Consider the following 18090-nt stretch of genomic DNA (forward strand, 5'->3'; position numbering starts at 1 on the left):
CCACATAGGAGAGAATGGGGATTACTAGTGTGTACCAGCCACATAGGAGAGAATGGGGATTACTAGTGTGTACCAGCCACATAGGAGAGAATGGGGATTACTAGTGTGTACCAGCCACATAGGAGAGAATGGGGATTACTAGTGTGTACCAGCCACATAGGAGAGAATGGGGATTACTACTGTGTACCAGCCACATAGGAGAGAATGGGGATTACTACTGTGTACCATGAGAATGAAGTGTCACCAGCACACCAGGATCTCCAAAATTGGGTCCAAAACTTTAATCACATAGCGTTGCTTTTATTTATTTTTTGATACTATGTAACTAAAGTTTTGGACCCAACTTTGGAGATCCTGGTGTGCCGGTGACACTTTCTTCTCATGATTGCAGTCGGTTCCAGCTGTTGGTCATTTCAGCACCCAATCTAGGATACAGCCGTTTGTGCAGGACCGTTTGCATTGGGAGTATTGCATTGGTACTACTGTTTACCAGCCACAAAGAAGCAGGGTGTATTTTTAAAGAACAACTGTCCTCTCTGTCCAGCAGCGACTCCTCCTCTGACCCGCTGTTGACTCACTGACTGTCCCATTCACTTTAATGGGGCGGCTGGTGATGCAGAAGTGACACAAGGTGAGGGATGTGGTGGCAGCAAGTGAGTAGATGCCCACGAACAGGCACTGTCATGATGGATCTGAAATGACAGGTGCTCTTTAAATGTAAGGACTTATTCTTGCTGGTAGTTAGAATCTTTAATATTTGCAAACAAAACAAAGGTTTCCTATTTAAAATAATAAGTTGTCAGGTTAGTAAAACAATGATATCAGAACCGATTCAATCATACAGTTTGTAGTGTACATAAATTTGCAAAATAATGGGATAAAGGAATATTCCTGAACTTTGTTTTATCTCGTTACTGTAAAATTGTGTGACTGCATCAATGCAGTGTATGTTATCTCCATGCTACACAGCTTAATGCTACATAATTAAAGTGGAGTTCCACCCAGGAAAACAACATTTGGCCAAAAGTCCTAAAAAAATTTAATAAAAAAAAAAGTGAAAAAAATAATAATTTATACTCACTCGAAATACCTGTTGCTATGCGGAAGTCCGTAATCTGCCTCTTCGGCACCGCGGCATGTTTTCTTCTTCTCCTTCTCCTAGTGAATGGGGCGCGCTGCTTTCTGGGAACTGTGTGTGTTCTCGGAGAGCAGCCGCCCATTCACAAGCCGGCACGAGACTCACACAGGCGTAGTAGGAAATGGGCAGTGAAGCCGTAAGGCTTCACTGCCTGTTTCCCCTAGTGTGAATGGCGGCGCGGGACCTGCATCAGTCGTGGGATCGGCATCGGGGGGCCATCAGCGCGGGCACATAGGACAAGGTAAGTGTCCTTATTAAAAGTCAGCAGCTACACTGTTAGTAGCTGCTGACTTAAAAAAAATAAAAATTGCGGGTGGAATCCCGCTTTAAGCTAATTTTCATGCTAAATAAAATAAATTATGAATGTATCATAAAATGGAAAACTATTTTGATAGATTCTTACTCCAAAAGCATTTTATTAACATAAATTTGATAAAAAAAAAAAAAAAAAAATATATATATATATATACCGTATTTATCGGGGTATTGCGCGCTCCGGCGTATAGCGCGCACCCCTAATGTAGACCCAAAATTCCTGTAAAAAAAAAATATTTTATTAGTTACTGTTTTGGTGTCTTGCCCGGCGGCCGTCTGCGGCCTCAGTGATGTCCTCCCGGCTTCTCCCGCACTGTCTCGGAGTTGAATCCCCGCTTCCGCCTCTGCCGACATATACCGAGCGCAGTACACTCGGGCACGCTTGGCTTCTTGCGCATAAACGTCACAGAGCATGACCACGAGCGAAGCCGAGCCTGGCCGAATGTACCCGAGTGTACTGCGCTCGGTATATGTCGGCGGAGGCGTTCAAACTGAGTGTGGGAAGCGGGTATCGGCGTATATCGCGCACCCACGATTTTCCCCTTATTTTAAGGGGAAAAAAGTGAGCGGTATACGCCGATTAAATACGGCATATATTTTTTTTAAATCGATTTTTATCCACTCTGCATAGGAGTCAATGGGGATTACTACTATGTACCAGCCATACAGGAGAGAATGGGGATTTCTACTGTGAATTGACCACATTGTAGTGTGAATTGGCCCTTAAACTCGGCTTGGAGTTGGGTTGTGAAAGATCAGTTTTTGCACTTGAATTACCGTATTTATCGGCGTATAACACGCACCCTAACTTTAAGAGGGAAGTTTCAGGAAAAAAACATTCCACAGCCCCCTGCGTATAACACGCAGGCACAGTTTACCCTCTATTTTCAGGGTAACAAAGTGAGTGTTATACGCCAATAAATACAGTAATCAAACTGTCATAGTGACTTGAAAATGCTTGTTTTTACTCATGCAGTGTTTGAGTTGAAAAAATTGTGTTTTAAAAAAAAAAAAATTTATTGAAGGTGAGTTAAGTCATTGTCAAGCATGTCTAAACCCAAGTACAAAAATTGAATATGTTGCAGCTTATCTTTTGATATACAAAAAAAGTGATTACAATAAACGAGCCCTAGTGATTCACACCGCTGCGCTAAGAGTTAAATGAAAGCAAGAAGTTCACAGTTATCTTTTGATATGACTGCTGCATTAGTTTAGTTGGCCAATTATTGTTTTGATCGGATAATAACATTAACTAAAGTGTGTATAATTTAGTTAAAATGTACCTGAGAGCATGAAGAATCAATTAGCTGCCAGAGCGTTCAGCAGCTCCCTCAAGCCATCAGCCACAATGGCTGATGGTACTTGTAGGCAACCTTCAGGCTGGGTTCACACTGCGGCACACAGCGGCTCACAGCGGGGGTCCGGTGCATCCCTGTTTACCGTTTTAGGTCTGAGTTCAATCTGAATTTTTGGCTGAATTCGGACCTGAAACAGGCCAGAAGATGCACAGGACTTCTGTGCAATTCGCTCTGGAGCTGCTCTGGAGATGTGTGAACCAGCTCCATTGAGAGCTTGTCACAGAATCTCCTGACATGCAAAAAAAACCCACATCCAATTCGCAATAGTGTGAACCCAGCCTAAGGGAGAAGTACAGCCAAAGCTTGTTTAACTGTACTTCTCCTGTGCATCACATGAGTGCAGATGGTTTTGCAATTCTGTGACCTATTTTCAGCAGAGAGCTGGCTGGAGTCTGCTCTATGCTGACGTCACAGAGTTGGTCCCGACTCGACGTCATCACGGCCATGAAGTCGGGATCCGCCCAGATCTCTGGACCAACACCTGGCTCAGCCACTCGGCAAGCCACCGACAGCCTGAGCCGGCCGCTCCCAGAGAGCTAGGTAAGTATGAATAAAAAAAAAAGCATACTTCTCTTTTTAAAGAGGTGGCGATCTACCTGAACAACATGGGAGAAGTCAAAGATCACTGGGCACAGTGTTGCCCAGTGTCGCTTCCTCACACCTGATTGAAACTGCTGTACTACCATGTTGCAATTATGTGCGTTGCATGGCAATTATTAAATCAGGTGTTGAAGAGGCAGCATATTGCCTCCTCACCACCTGTCAAACACACTCTGATCGCTTTTCAGAGGAGCAGTGGTGCACTTGTGGATGAACTCTTATTTGCATTTGGTAGCCGCACCCTTAGGGCTTGTTCACACGTAAAGTTGGGAAGTGGTAAAACCCTGTGACTAAGTCATGGTTTCTTTCTCGTACATCACGGGACACAGAGCGGCATATTCATTACTATGTGGGTTATATGGAGTACCTTCAGGTGATGGACACTGGCAATCTCAAACAGGAAGTGCCCCTCCCTATATAACCCCCTCCCATAGGAGGAGTACCTCAGTTTTTTCGCCAGTGTCTTAGGTGTTGGTCATGGAATAGCTTGTCTCTACATCCTTGGGATCAAGGCAGGCTAACCGGATCTGTCCAAGGTGCCTCAGAGCCAAAGTGGACAGTACCCGGGCCCCTAGCTAAGGGGTTTTGCCCATAATGCTTCTCTTTCAGAGAGCTGGATCCTGGGCCCAGGACTTAGAACCCTTTGGGGTGCCTAAAGTCCCTGTTTGCCAGGATGCTATATGGGTCCAGGACAGTGGGTTCCTTCAAAGGACCCCAGGGCCTGAAGGTCTAGACGCCACCCACGGAGATGGGGGAAGATTGGACCACTTGCTGTGCAAGGTCCTGCGGCATGGAGCAGGTAAGAAAGGGGGTCTGCGGAACTTGGTTCGGCAGCAGGCTCTCCAGGGGGGATCTTTTGGGGGAGTTTGCCTGAGTATGCTCTTGCATTGGCAGTCTGGGGCCACTATGTCTGTGTAAGACAGGATGGTCTGTGTTTTTACTCCCCATATGTGTGATCTCCCTGGTCTATGTGTTGCAGGTTCTATCTGGCTGGGCGCTAGGTGGGGTATTAGTGTGTGCCTACTCTTTACCCTGAACTAAGGAGGTGTCTGCGCCTACCTGAAGGTTCTTACCTGGCCGGGTGCTGTGCGGATGTTTCCTCTGTGTCTTGTCTTCTCTCCTGCGTCCCTGCAGCATGCTGCTTCCACTCATGGCCCCCCCGTGACACGGGCACGCGCGGGCGCGTGCACAGCGATTTATAAAAAAAAAAAGACGAAATTCGCGCCGTTTTTAGAGGGGGGGGGGCGGGATGTTGGATCTCATAAGAGGAAGGGGCGGCCCTTCCTCTGTGCTGTATTGGCTCAGTTCATTTCTGAGCTCAGGAGAGGAGGACACAGAGCGGCAGCAGTGCAAGCCTGATGCACAGTGGCACCCGGTGGCGCAAGGGAGTATTGCAGTTCTGACAAACAGAACTAGCTTTTCAATCTAGCCTAAACATTCCTTACAGCAGGTGGATTCTTGCAATTTCTCTTGTGGGGAGACAATGTGATTCCGTAGAAAAAGGGAAAAAGGGGACTCAGGATCCAAAAAATCCCAAAAAAAAAAAAAAAAAAAAAAAATAGGGAACACATATTGGTCTCCCCATTGGGTTTTTTGGGCATTAGTTGTTACTACTGTCCCCTTAAAACCGCATAGTTTTTCTCCTACCTACATCAGTCAGTTGTTGTAAGTAGGAGTGCCTCGGTATTGTACCATGGCTTCCAAAGCATCAGGATCAGGGGAGATGGCAAGAGGTGCCAGAGGACAAAGGGGTTCCCCCTCAGATTCTGAAGGTTCGAGTCGGGATATGCCTGTACTCTCCCCACAAATTATTCCAGTAGTGGGTGCCTTGGTTGAGCCATTAGGGGGATCTGGTGTTGAGGCTAGTTCAGATCCACCCAACCCTGTGTTTGTCACAGAGGAAATGCTAGCCCTTTCCTTGGGGGGACTAGAGAAGAGATTGGCAACTATGATAGTCAATTCCATGTCGGGCAAGAAGCGGACTAGGTCTCCATCACCGGGGGGTGTACCCCCAGATGCTGAGGTTCTCTCCCTCGGAGAATTAGAAGCTCAGGAAGATCATTCCCAGGACCATGAGGGTTCAGGGGATGAGGAGTCTACTTATGAGGAGCCAGTCTCGACCTCCCATGCAGAGAGCTTGTGGATTCAGTCATTAACAGACATGGTCCGCTTGGCATTCAAGTTGCCCTTACCGGAGCCTCAGGCTTCGGCGGTATCATCCTTAGGTTCATTAAAAGCGCCTTTGAGCAGCGCTGTTTTTCCGGTCCATCCTCTTTTAGAGGAACTGATTTTTCAGGATTGGATACAACCAGATAGGATCTTTTTACCACCTAAAAGATTTTCCACCATCTACCCTATGGAAGAAAAATTTTCCATGAGGTGGGCTCTCCCAGCTGTGGATGCCGCCATCTCTTGTGTAAACAAATCTTTAACTTGCCCGGTGGAAAACATACAGATGTTTAAAGAACCGGTGGATAAGCGTTTTGAGACACTTTTAAAGGCATCCTTTGCTACGGCAGGTGCAGTAATACAGCCAGCAGTGGCTGCTATTGGGGTTTGTCAAGCGTTAACAGACCAGACAAAACAGATGCTTAAAGACATTCCTGCCCAACAGGCAGAAGAGTTATCGGATATTCCTAGAGCCCTGTGCTTTGCGGTGGATGCTATAAAGGACTCCATTCAGCAAGCGTCTCGTTTGTCACTATTTTTAGTACACATGAGAAGGCTCTTATGGTTAAAGAACTGGGCGGCTGAGCCCCCATGCAAAAAGCTTCTGGCAGGTTTTCCCTTCCATGGAGGTCGACTCTTCGGAGAGGATCTAGATAAATATATTCAGACTATATCGAGTGGCAAAAGTACCCTTTTACCGGTCAAAAAGAAGTTTCGGGGACCTGCGTTTAAAAGGCAGCTCTCCCCTGTTTCGGGGCCCTCCAATTCCAGGCAGTATCGACGGCCTCCTGCGAGATCAAACTTTAACAATAAGTCGCAGGGACAGGCCTCTGGGGGCAAGAAGCAGTGGTATCGTAAGCCAGCAAAGCCAGCCCCTAAGTCTGCCTTATGAAGGGGCGCCCCCACCCACAAAGGTGGGGGGAAGGCTTCGTCTTTTTGCGGAGGTTTGGGAAGCCGATATCCCCGACAGATGGGTCCGGTCTTCCGTGGCCACAGGCTACAGATTAGAGTTTCTAAAGTTTCCTCCACCTCATTATCAGGAGTCAAGGGTACCGAGCGATCCAACAAAAAAGGCCTCTTTTCTGGCGGCGTTGGATCATCTGCTTTGCCAGGGCGTGATAGTAGAAGTACCAGCCCAAGAGCAAGGGCTAGGGTTCTACTCCAATCTGTTTACCGTTCCAAAGCCCAATGGCGATGTCAGGCCAATTTTGGACCTAAAGGGTTTAAACGTTTACCTAAGGGTTCGTTCTTTCCGGATGGAATCTGTTCGGTCAGCAGCCGCCGCACTCCAGAAGGACGATTTTCTGGCGTCCATAGACATAAAGGATGCTTACCTTCATGTGCCAATTTTTCAGCCACATCAAAGATTTCTCCGCTTTACAGTGGCCCAGCGTCATTTCCACTTTGTGGCACTCCCTTTCGGGCTGGCTACGGCTCCCCGGGTATTCACAAAGGTCCTAGCTCCGATCCTAGCCAACCTAAGGATCCAAGGGGTCACGGTCCTAGCCTACTTGGACGACCTCCTAGTCATAGATCACTCGTCTCCTTGCCTGGAACGAGCAGTGGCCCTCACGGTTCAGTACCTCGAGAGGTTCGGTTGGATCCTAAACCGAGAAAAATCAGCATTCCAACCCACAAGACGGTTGGAATACCTCGGCATGACGTTAGACACAGAACAGCAAAGAGTGTTCCTGCCTCTAGTAAAGGTCGAGGCCATCAAAGACTTGATCCATCTGGTTCTAAGCAAAAAAGAACCAACTATTCGCCTATGTATGCGACTACTAGGCAAGCTAGTGGCCACGTTCGAGGCGGTACCTTACGCTCAAAGCCACACTCGCATCCTACAGGCAGCCATTCTGTCAGCATGGAGCAAGAGGCCACAGGCCTTGGAATTTCCTTTGCCACTCTCATCAAGAGTCCGGCAAAGTCTGTGCTGGTGGTTAAATCCTCAGAATCTACTGAAGGGAAAATCTTTCAGCCCCGTGGCCTGGAAGATAGTGACCACAGATGCCAGCCTGAGGGGCTGGGGAGCGATCTTGGATGGTTGCACTCGCCAAGGTACTTGGGCACAGGCGGAGAGGCAGTTACCCATCAATATCTTGGAGCTCAGAGCTGCTCGGCTAGCCCTCGAGGCTTGGACAGCCAAATTGCAGGGGTTCCCGGTGAGGATACAATCGGACAATGCCACAGCTGTGGCATATATAAACCACCAAGGGGGAACCAAGAGTCAGGCAGCTCAGAGAGAGGTGAGCTTGATTTTCCAGTGGGCAGAAGCTCATGTGCCCTGCATATCGGCAATATTCATTCCCGGGGTGGACAACCTGCAGGCAGACTTCTTGAGTCGTCAGACTCTGTCGCCAGGGGAATGGTCTCTGCATCCGCAAATTTTTCAGATAATCTGCCAGAGGTGGGGAATGCCGGACGTGGATATCATGGCATCGAGATTCAACAAGAAGCTAGACAGGTTCATGTCCCGGACGCGGGACCCTATGGCCTGCGGAGCCGATGCGTTGGTTTGCCCTTGGCATCAGTTCAAACTTCTTTATGCCTTTCCCCCGCTACAGTTGCTACCCCGCCTGTTACGCAGGATCAGGGTGGAGCACAAACCAGTTATCCTGGTAGCTCCAGCATGGCCCAGAAGGGCATGGTACTCACTAATCCTAAGGATGTCAGTGGGAGATCCTTGGACGCTTCCTCTACGGCCAGACATACTCTCGCAAGGCCCGATCCTCCACCCTGCATTACGGCATCTAAATTTGACGGCCTGGCGGCTGAATCCCTGATTCTCAGGGGTAGAGGGCTGTCTAAGCAGGTAATCTCTACCCTGATCAGGGCTAGAAAGCCGGTTTCCAGGGTGATTTATTACAGGGTCTGGAAGGCCTACGTAGGCTGGTGTGAGTCCAAGAAATGGCTTTCCCGCAAGTATACCATTGATCGAGTGTTAAGTTTTCTCCAGCTAGGAGTGGATAAAGGCCTGGCATTAAGCACAATCAAAGGACAGATTTCAGCTTTGTCAGTGTGGTTTCAGAGGCCGCTGGCCACCCACTCGCTGGTTAAGACCTTCATTCAGGGGGTCTTACGTATTAATCCTCCGGTGAAGTCGCCACTTTGTCCGTGGGACTTGAATCTTGTTCTGTCAACTCTACAGAAACAACCTTTTGAGCCGTTGGCTGAAGTTCCTTTGGTGTTACTAACAAGGAAGTTGGTATTTCTGGTCGCCATAGTTTCCGCCAGAAGAGTGTCAGAATTGGCAGCGTTATCTTGTAAGGAGCCATATCTTATTCTGCATAAGGACAGGGTGGTTCTCCGTCCTCATCCTTCCTTTTTACCAAAGGTTATATCCAGTTTTCACCTGAATCAGGACTTGGTATTACCATCCTTTTTTCCGAAGCCCACTTCCAGAAAGGAAGGGTTGCTGCATACCTTGGATATTGTCAGGGCCATGAAGGCCTATCTTAAAGCTACAGAGAAGATTCGGAAAACAGATGTGTTGTTCATTTTGCCAGATGGGCCCAAGAAAGGGCAGGCAGCTGCAAAATCCACCATCTCGAGATGGATTAAACAGTTAATTACTCAGGCCTACGGCTTGAAGAGGTTGCCTCCTCCTTTGTCGGTAAAGGCTCATTCTACCAGGGCCATGGGCGCCTCCTGGGCAGCACACCATCAGATCTCTATGGCTCAAGTATGCAAAGCGGCAACCTGGTCTTCAGTCCACACGTTTACTAAATTTTACCAGTTGGACGTAAGAAGGAATACAGATACAGCCTTTGGGCAGGCAGTGCTGCAGGCTGCGATTTAAGACCCTCAGAATCGGGGGCACCCTTGAGTTAAAATTTAAATTTAAGTTTAATTTTTCTCGACTAAGATGGATTTATTATTATTTGAGAGTATCTCTGAATTAAATCCTTGTGTCTTGGGAAGATTTCTCCCTCCCCTCAGTAAAGCATTGCTTTGGGACATCCCACATAGTAATGAATATGCCACTCTGTGTCCCGTGATGTACGAGAAAGAAAAAGGGATTTTTAATACAGCTTACCTGTAAAATCCTTTTCTTGGAGTACATCACGGGACACAGAGCTCCCACCCCTCTTATGGGAAACATTTTGGGAGGCATACTGCTTGCTACAAAACTGAGGTACTCCTCCTATGGGAGGGGGTTATATAGGGAGGGGCACTTCCTGTTTGAGATTGCCAGTGTCCATCACCTGAAGGTACTCCATATAACCCACATAGTAATGAATATGCCGCTCTGTGTCCCGTGATGTACTCCAAGAAAAGGATTTTACAGGTAAGCTGTATTAAAAATCCCTTTTTTACCACCCCCAATCCCTACCCCCTTTAGCTGCTGAGGCAGCAGCCAAAGGTGTACACATGTCGCAGCAGGAATTAAGATCCCTTGTTGCTTTTGGTGGGTGCTACTGCATGCCGATCGTGTCACATTCAAGTAAATGGGGCCACTCTGCAACTGTATGCTTCTGTGGGGTCCAAGGGGTAGAGCAGGTGGTGAGAAAGCGAAACAATGCTTCCGGCTTTAACCCTTTGTTTGCTATACTGCACAAGGTTGCAGGGCACTTGCAGAGTGGCATCATTCACTTGAATGTGTCATGCTTTCCACGTGCTACACCCACCAACCATCACAGGGTGTATAACTCCTGCTGCTCCTGGACTTTGAGCGGAGATATCTGAACGCGGCCTGCAGCTGCTCCGGTGATTCTATCGGCTCGCCTGTGCAAGTTCACTAGCAAATGGGGATGGACGAGAAGAGGGGGGGGGGGGGCGGGGAGCAGCCGCAGCGTGACATGACAGAGAAGTGAACTTATTACAGACGCTTCCTGCGCTACTCTGCATGTGAAGAAAATTTACCCCCCACCCTCTTCCGCAGCACCCCCCGTCCTGCCTGTGGGCCATTTATAACCAGTCCGCGGGCTGCAAATGGCCTGCGGGCCGGTACTTTTAGACCCCCTGCTCTAAGGTGTGAATACAGCCAGCCATATAGATCCAAAATGCTCCTAGTAGATAGCTTTGTATTGGCTAAAACAAAAAATGCTGAACCCTGAATAAACATATTTTTCAAAGCCGTATTGAAACTCTTTAGTGTTGATAGTATCTTCCTTGAAATAACATGCAGTTATGCTAATATATAAAATCATGAAATGTAACGTATTACTTTTACCCTCTATTCTAGGAAATGGCAACGGATCGGCGGCTGTCTTATTGGAACCCACGTCTTTTGCGGACAGTGTTTCTTCAACTGCAGCAACAACAAGAAGGTGGTCTGTTCTGTGATGTTGTTTTACAGGGTGATGGTGAGTTGATTTATTGGACATGGCTTCAGTTCTTATGCCTTTGCCATTTAGGGCTCAGGCACACTGGGCTTAAAAACAGTGCTTTTATAGACATTTGTTGCAGGGTTCGACAAAATCCGGGCGCCCGGTCGCAATTGCGACTAGAATAGTTACATAGTTACTATGTAGCTAAATAACTATGAAGGAAGCTTAGGCCTGCAGAAGGCCGCAAAGCCGCGGCCTCAATTACCTGTGCCTCATCCTGTGTCTCCGTGCGATCGCGGCGGGTCGGTAATTGAGGCTGCGGCTTTGCAGCCTTCTGCAGGCCTAAGCTTCCTTCTGTGATTTGGTGCCATCTTGTGGTGGCCGTTGGCATGACAAGTAAACCAGCAATTCTAATGGAGCTTCCCCAGTGTTTTCACTGCCATCTCCTTCCCTTTAATTAGAACCCCCAAACATTATATATATTTTTTATACTAACACCCTAGAGAATAAAATGGCGGTCGTTGCAATACTTCTGAGACACCATATTTGCGCAGTGGTCTTACAAGTGCACTTTTTTGGGAAAAAATACACTTGTCTTATTTTTTAATAAAAAAAAAAAAAAAAAAAAAACAGTAAAGTTGGGCCAATTTTTTTTATATTGTGAAAGATAATGTTACGCCGAGTAAATTGATACCCAACATGTCGCGCTTCAAAATTGCGTCCGCTCGTGGAATGGCGATAAACTTTTACCCTTTAAAATCTCCATAGGCGGCGTTTTAAAAAATTCTACAGGTTGCATGTTTTGAGTTACAGAGGAGGTCTAGGGCTAGAATTATTGCTCTCGCTCTACCAATCGCGGCGATACCTCACGTTTGGTTTGAACACGTTTACATATACGGGCGCTATTCACGTATGCGTTTGCTTCTGCGCGCAAGCTTGGCAGGACGGGGCATGTTTTCTGGCTCCTAACTCTTTTAGCTGGCTCCTAGATTGCAAGCAAATTTCTCAAACCCTGATTTGGCATTCAGCATGTAAAAGCACTTCCGTAGGAGAGGAGGACTTTTAGGAAGAAAAAATGTTTGACGTGTCTAAATACAACTAAACACTAGCTGCATTTAGCGATTGAGCGTTAATACATTCCAATGGGCAGAATAAATTAATATTTTGGCCAATGGAATCCATTAACGCTCACAGGCATGATGTGCCTTAATGCACTTAAACGCTTATGCAATATGCGGCTTAAAGCGGTAGTAAACCCGTTTTTTTTTTTTTTGTTTATGCCTTTTCCCTTACAGGTGTAAAGAAAAAAATGAGCTAGTATGCACCGCATACTAGCTCATTATGAAATACTTACCTTTGAACGAGGCGTCAGTGTCCCCCCCGGTCCACACCGAGGCAGCTGACATTTCGCCTCACCATGTCTTCCGGGTATCGCTGCTCCAGCGCTGTGAGTGGCTGGAGCCGCGATGTCGTCACTCTAGCGCATGCGAGCAGGAGACTTCTTTCCGGCAAGGTCTGGCGGCTGCCGGGCCTTAAGCGGAGAATCCCTTGTGCGTATGCGCCGCTGAATTCCACGGCTCATTGCGTGGGGAACATCTCCTAAACCGTAAAGGTCTAGGAGATTTTTTTTTTTTTTTACCTACAGGTAAGCCTTATTATAAGCTTACCTGTATGTAAAAGTAAAATATATAACTTTACTACCACTTTAAGGCACTTTTTTTTTTTTTTTCCTTCCCTTCTGCCAGGAGTTCAGCGCAGAAAGACAAATGCCTTGTGTGCATGAGCCTTTATGGGCCAGAACAAGTTTTACCATTTCCATATGGGCCTGTTTATTTGGTGATGATCATGGACGCTGGGACTGGCGCAGTGGTGATCATGGACTCTGAGTGGACTGCGGTGATTAGGGACACTGTGTGGCCCCATTCACATTATTGTGTAGCGTTAGAGAGCGTTCCTGCTGTGTGATTTTTGACATTGCGATTTATGCGCGATTCTACATTTCGCATAGGGCAACCTATTCACTTTAATGGGCTGCCCTATGTGCGTGTTTGTGAAGGCATGGTTTGCAGTTTTTGCAACACGACATTCGTGGTAGAATTGCATTGAGTTTGGGATGCCAGTGAGGGATAATGGCACCCAAACTCGTGCAATGCATTTTCCATACGGTTTGGAATTGCAAGTGATCACAAATCAAGACTTGCGAACAAGGACTTGGTGAGTAGCAGTGATTATAAACACTGATTGGGGGGGGGGGGGGGGGTGTCATGGTTTTGATCAGAGATAATTGGTAAGCAGGGCATCATGAATGACAACCTTGCTTACTACTGTGACTGTGATAACTGTGATTGGTCACACCGATCACATGGTACCAGGGCCGCTCATCGTGGCCCAGTACTGTTATTGATTGTGTCCATGCTTCTGGGAGGATGTATGGGTATGTTACAAACAAGATAGAGTCTGTAGGTTTTTTTAAGTGAAGCTCCAGCCCAAAAAAACTTCTTTTTTTTTTTTTTTTTTTAAAGCTTTTTGGATTGCATTGGGAAGGGTAAAATTTGTTTTGCTGTCTGTGCCCCTGTTCAGAAGATGTCACCTCACTTTCTGTCCCATAACAATTGGATCTAGAAAATTTTGGGTTAATGTGGAAAGCATCAGTGGAGGTACCATTTTCCCATAATAACTCTTACAGGAGTGAATTTCGCCTCCTAGGTGTAGATTTCCCCACTTCTTGTTGTCTCCCTCCACTTTGTAAGTAAAGCCTCATACACACAATCGGACTTCAAACAAACTTTTCCGTGGATTTTTGTTTGAAGGGCGTTAGCCACGAACTTGGTATGCATACACATGACAGGACTTCAGCAAACTTTCCCAAAATCACTTTTTTTTCTGCTCTTTACCGCCACCCTTTAGTCAACTTCTGCTATTGTTGGTGGATTTTAACATTGGTTCTGAGCATGTGTACTTCGGACTAAAGTCCGATGGATTTCTGTACACACGGCAGGACTTTGCACCGTAGGACTTTTGTTGCTGAAAAGTTTGTTCGTTTGCAGAGTGAACTTTTGTCCGATGAAAACTGAAAAAGTTTGTCCGATGGAGCGTACAACCTGCTCATTTTGAAGTTTGTTGTCAAAAAGTCAGATCGTTTGGGCCTTTTAGAGTCGTTTGTAACTAGGGGACAGCCTGTACTATGAAGTGGTATATTGATTCATTGCCAAAAGAGTTTGCCTTAATTAAAGTGGATGCCACATCTGGTGGCAGGTGATGTGGCAAGCGGCAATCCACACCTGGTGGCAGGCAACGTGGCAAATGACAATCCACACCTGGTGGCAGGCAACGTGGCAAATGACAATCCACACCTGGTGGCAGGCAACGTGGCAAATGACAATCCACATCTGGTGGCAGATTCTGCATTATGGTGAGTTGAACTATTTCATGTGCTTCAATCATCCTGTCACCATATCAGCCATGGTGCTGTGATGATTGAAGCGCTAACACCAGCTATTTCCCTGACAAATTGGCAGCGAAAAGCCGCATAACAACCCCCCTCTGGCCTTGGCACGATTTTATTTTGCAATATTATTTTAATATAAATCCGGTCACTTACTATTTTACAATCCGCCGCCGCTCTGCATAGTTATTCAAAAAAGGTAGTTTATAAAACTATGTCCACACCGTTGTCATTTTGCTTGTGGGCATTGTGAAGCCCACAAGCACTTACTTCCTGGAAGTCTTGGATAGGGAGTGATAATTGGGTAGCGCACTGCATCCTGGGAAATTATGACACACATTTCCCAGGAGCATTAGAGGGAGATGTCAGGATCCTAGGTGATTCCAAAGGCAGATTTTGTGGGACTGCATAGCAACAGGCATTTCCAGATTTATTTTTTAGGTCTAATGAGCACTATAATGAAACAAAAATGTTGGGATGGAAACTCCACTTTAAGAGCAAAGTTTCAGAATATTTTTTTAATTTTAAAAATGTAGCCTCACAGATGCCCATCTGCAGACCCACCATTGCCAGGAATGCACGCACCCACCATTGCCAGGAATGCACGCACCCACCATTGCCAGGAATGCATGCACCCACATTGCCAGGAATGCACTCGCGAGCGCCAAAGATTATCTACAGGAACATTTCCTGTTTACACGGCGGCCTCTTTAATAGAAAGAGCCGCGCCGGAGACGGGACTTCCTATTACAGAGGCCGGCCGTACATGGGAAATTCTCCTGTTACTGTGTGTATAGCTCTCGTCCCGCTTCCTCCCTGTCCTCCAAGGCATTTACATCTTTGTGGCCCCGGCGCTGGGAGGTCGTGGGGGGCAACAAAAGATCTATATGTCTAAACAACTAGGCGGGCCGTTCAAAACCGAAACGTGGGCCGGACTTTGGACATGCCTGATCTATACAAATGAGGTGGACTTAAGGACCTTATGAGAACATAGACAACTGCAGAGCTCTTGTACCAGGGATTAATTGTCAATACCACCACAAAACAGGTTCAAAGAATTCTATTCAAAACTGTTAATGGTACCAAAGCCCAATGGGGGTATTCGCTCTACTCCGGACTTAAAATCCCCGAACAAGTGCCTTCATATTCCAATATTTTGCATTGAATATGCAAAGTCTGTTCCTGCCTCTCTGAGGCCTTGTACTCACGGCAGGACATGTCCGATGAAAACGGTCTGCAGACCGTTTCCATCGGACATGTCTGGCCGGGGACTGCCCGGGGACTTCTGTTCGATGGCTATACACACCATCGAACAGAAGCCCGCGCGTAAACATTACGCGGGGCGTGTCCGCGGTGTCGCCGCGTCGATGACGCGGTGTCGCCGCGACAATGACGCGGCGACGTGGGCGGGCCGCCTTAAATATGCTTCCACGCATGCGTCGAAGTCATTCGACGCATGCGAGGGATGCGGGCGGCAGGACATGTACGGTAGGTCTGTACAGACGACCGTACATGTCCGGGCGGACAGGTTTCCAGCGGACTGTTTTAAAACAAGTCCGGGAAACAGTTGTCCGCTGGAAACCTGTCCGATCCGTCCCAAAATGGTCCGCTCGGGCCAACACACGGCCAAACATGTCTGCTGAAACTGGTCTGCGGACCAGTTTCAGCAGACATGTTTGGTCGTGAGTACGGGGCCTAAGATGAAGGGAGTATCTGGCATATGTGTATTTCCAAGATGCCTGTCTGCATATTCCCATTTATCCTCCTTATCCATGGTTTCTGCTATTGTTGCATTGCTTTTTTCCCTATCCTTTGCTGCCAGAGTATTGGCAAAAGTCCTAGAACTTCTTCTTGCCCCTCTAAGACCTCAGGGCATCCAGGTCACAGGTTATCTCAGGGATCCTCAAACTACGGCCCTCCAGCTGTTGCGGAACTACAAATCCCATGAGGCATTGCAAAACTCTGACATTCACAGACATCACTAGGCATGATGGGAATTGTAGTTCCTGAACAACTGGAGGGCCGTAGTTTGAAGACCCATGGGTTATCTGGACGACCTTCTCTAGAAGGACTCCTCTGCTTTCCAGCGGTCTACAAGCATCCACAGAACAATTCAAATGTACCAGATTTTCGGTTGGGTGATCAATTCCCAATAATCCGCCCTCCAGCCCTCACGTCTGGAATGGGAGTCTGGTCTTGGACACATCTCAAGCAATTTTTTTTCTTCCAGAGAAGAAAATGCTTCAAATGCTCAAAAATTTAGGTCAAAGAGCCATCGGACAATGAGAGTTATTTACTAAAGGAAAATCTGTATGGTCACCAGTCATCTCTATGACCGTCGGAGGCCCTTACGCGACGTTATGGCGGCTGTCGGCATGAGATCGGTGATTTTTTTTTTTCTCCACGATCTCATGCTTTCCAGCCTGGAGGAGAGATGTGGGGTCTTATTGACCCCTCATCTCTCCATAAAAAGGACCTGTCACGATATATTCCTATTACAAGGGATGTTTACATTCCTTGTAATAGGAATAAAAGTGATCAAAAAGGTTAAAAAAAGTGCAAAGATAAAAAAACTTAAAGCGGATGTGCCACTAAAAAAAAATATTAAAAGCCAGCAGATACAAATACTGCAGCTGCTGACTTTTAATATTAGGACACTTACCTGTCCTGGAGTCCAGCGCCGTCCGCAGCAGATGACGAGCGATCGCTCGTCACCCTGCTGCTCCCCCCTCCATCCACGGTGAGGGAACCAGGAAGTGAAGCACTCCGGCTTCACTGCCCGGTTCCCTACGGCGCGAGTCGCGCTGCGCCCGCCGATTGGCTCCCGCTGTGTGCTGGGAGCCGAGTGTTCCCAGCATACAACGGGGGACGGACGGGATGCCAGGAAAAAACCCGTCCTTTGCCCGTATCGTGTGGCCGGAAGTGGGTGCAAATACCTGTCTGTAGACAGGTATCTGCACCCCCCTCCCCCCTGAAAGGTGTCAAATGTGACACCGGAGGGGGGGGAGGGTGCCGATCAGCGCGACTGCACTTTAGGGTGGAGATCCGCTTTAAGTAAAAAAAAAAAAAAAATGTTTTTATTTAAAACGCCCCTGTCCCAGGTAGCTCGCACTCAGAAGCGAACACACACGCAAATCCTGCCCACATATGTAAACGCTGTTCAAACCACACATGCAAGGTATCGCCGCGTGTATTAGAGCGCCAGCAACAATTCTAGCACTAGACCTCCTCTGTAACTCTAAACTGGTAACCTGTAAAAAAAAAAATAAGTATTGCCTATGGAGATTTTTAAAGCGGTGGTTCACCCTCCTTGACATCATTATACCATTACATTCGGCATCGTAGCGCGAGCTACGGTATGCCGGTCTTAAATTTTTAATCCCCGTACTCACTGTGCTATCGATCATTGAAGTTTCCGACTCCCGCGGGGAATGGGCGTGCCTATGGAGAGGGAGGATGATTGACGGCCGGCTCTGGCACGTCACGCTCCCCGAAGACAGCCGGAGTAGGTCTCCGCTCTTCACGGCGCCTGCGCACAGGCTATGCGCAGGCGCCGTGAAGAGCCAGGCCTATTTCGGCTATTTCCGGAGGAGCGTGACGTGCCAGGGCCGGCCGTCAATCACCTTCTCTCACCATAGGAACGCCCATTCCCCGGAATCTTCAATGATCCATAGCACGGTGAGTACGGGGATAAAAAATGTAAGACCGGCATACTGTAGCTCGCGCTACGATGCCGAATGTAATGGTATAATAAAAAAAACATTTTTTTTTTTTTTTAATAGGGTGAACCCCCGC

Source organism: Rana temporaria, chromosome 1 (assembly GCF_905171775.1).
Source record: "Rana temporaria chromosome 1, aRanTem1.1, whole genome shotgun sequence".
NCBI lineage: Eukaryota > Metazoa > Chordata > Amphibia > Anura > Ranidae > Rana > Rana temporaria.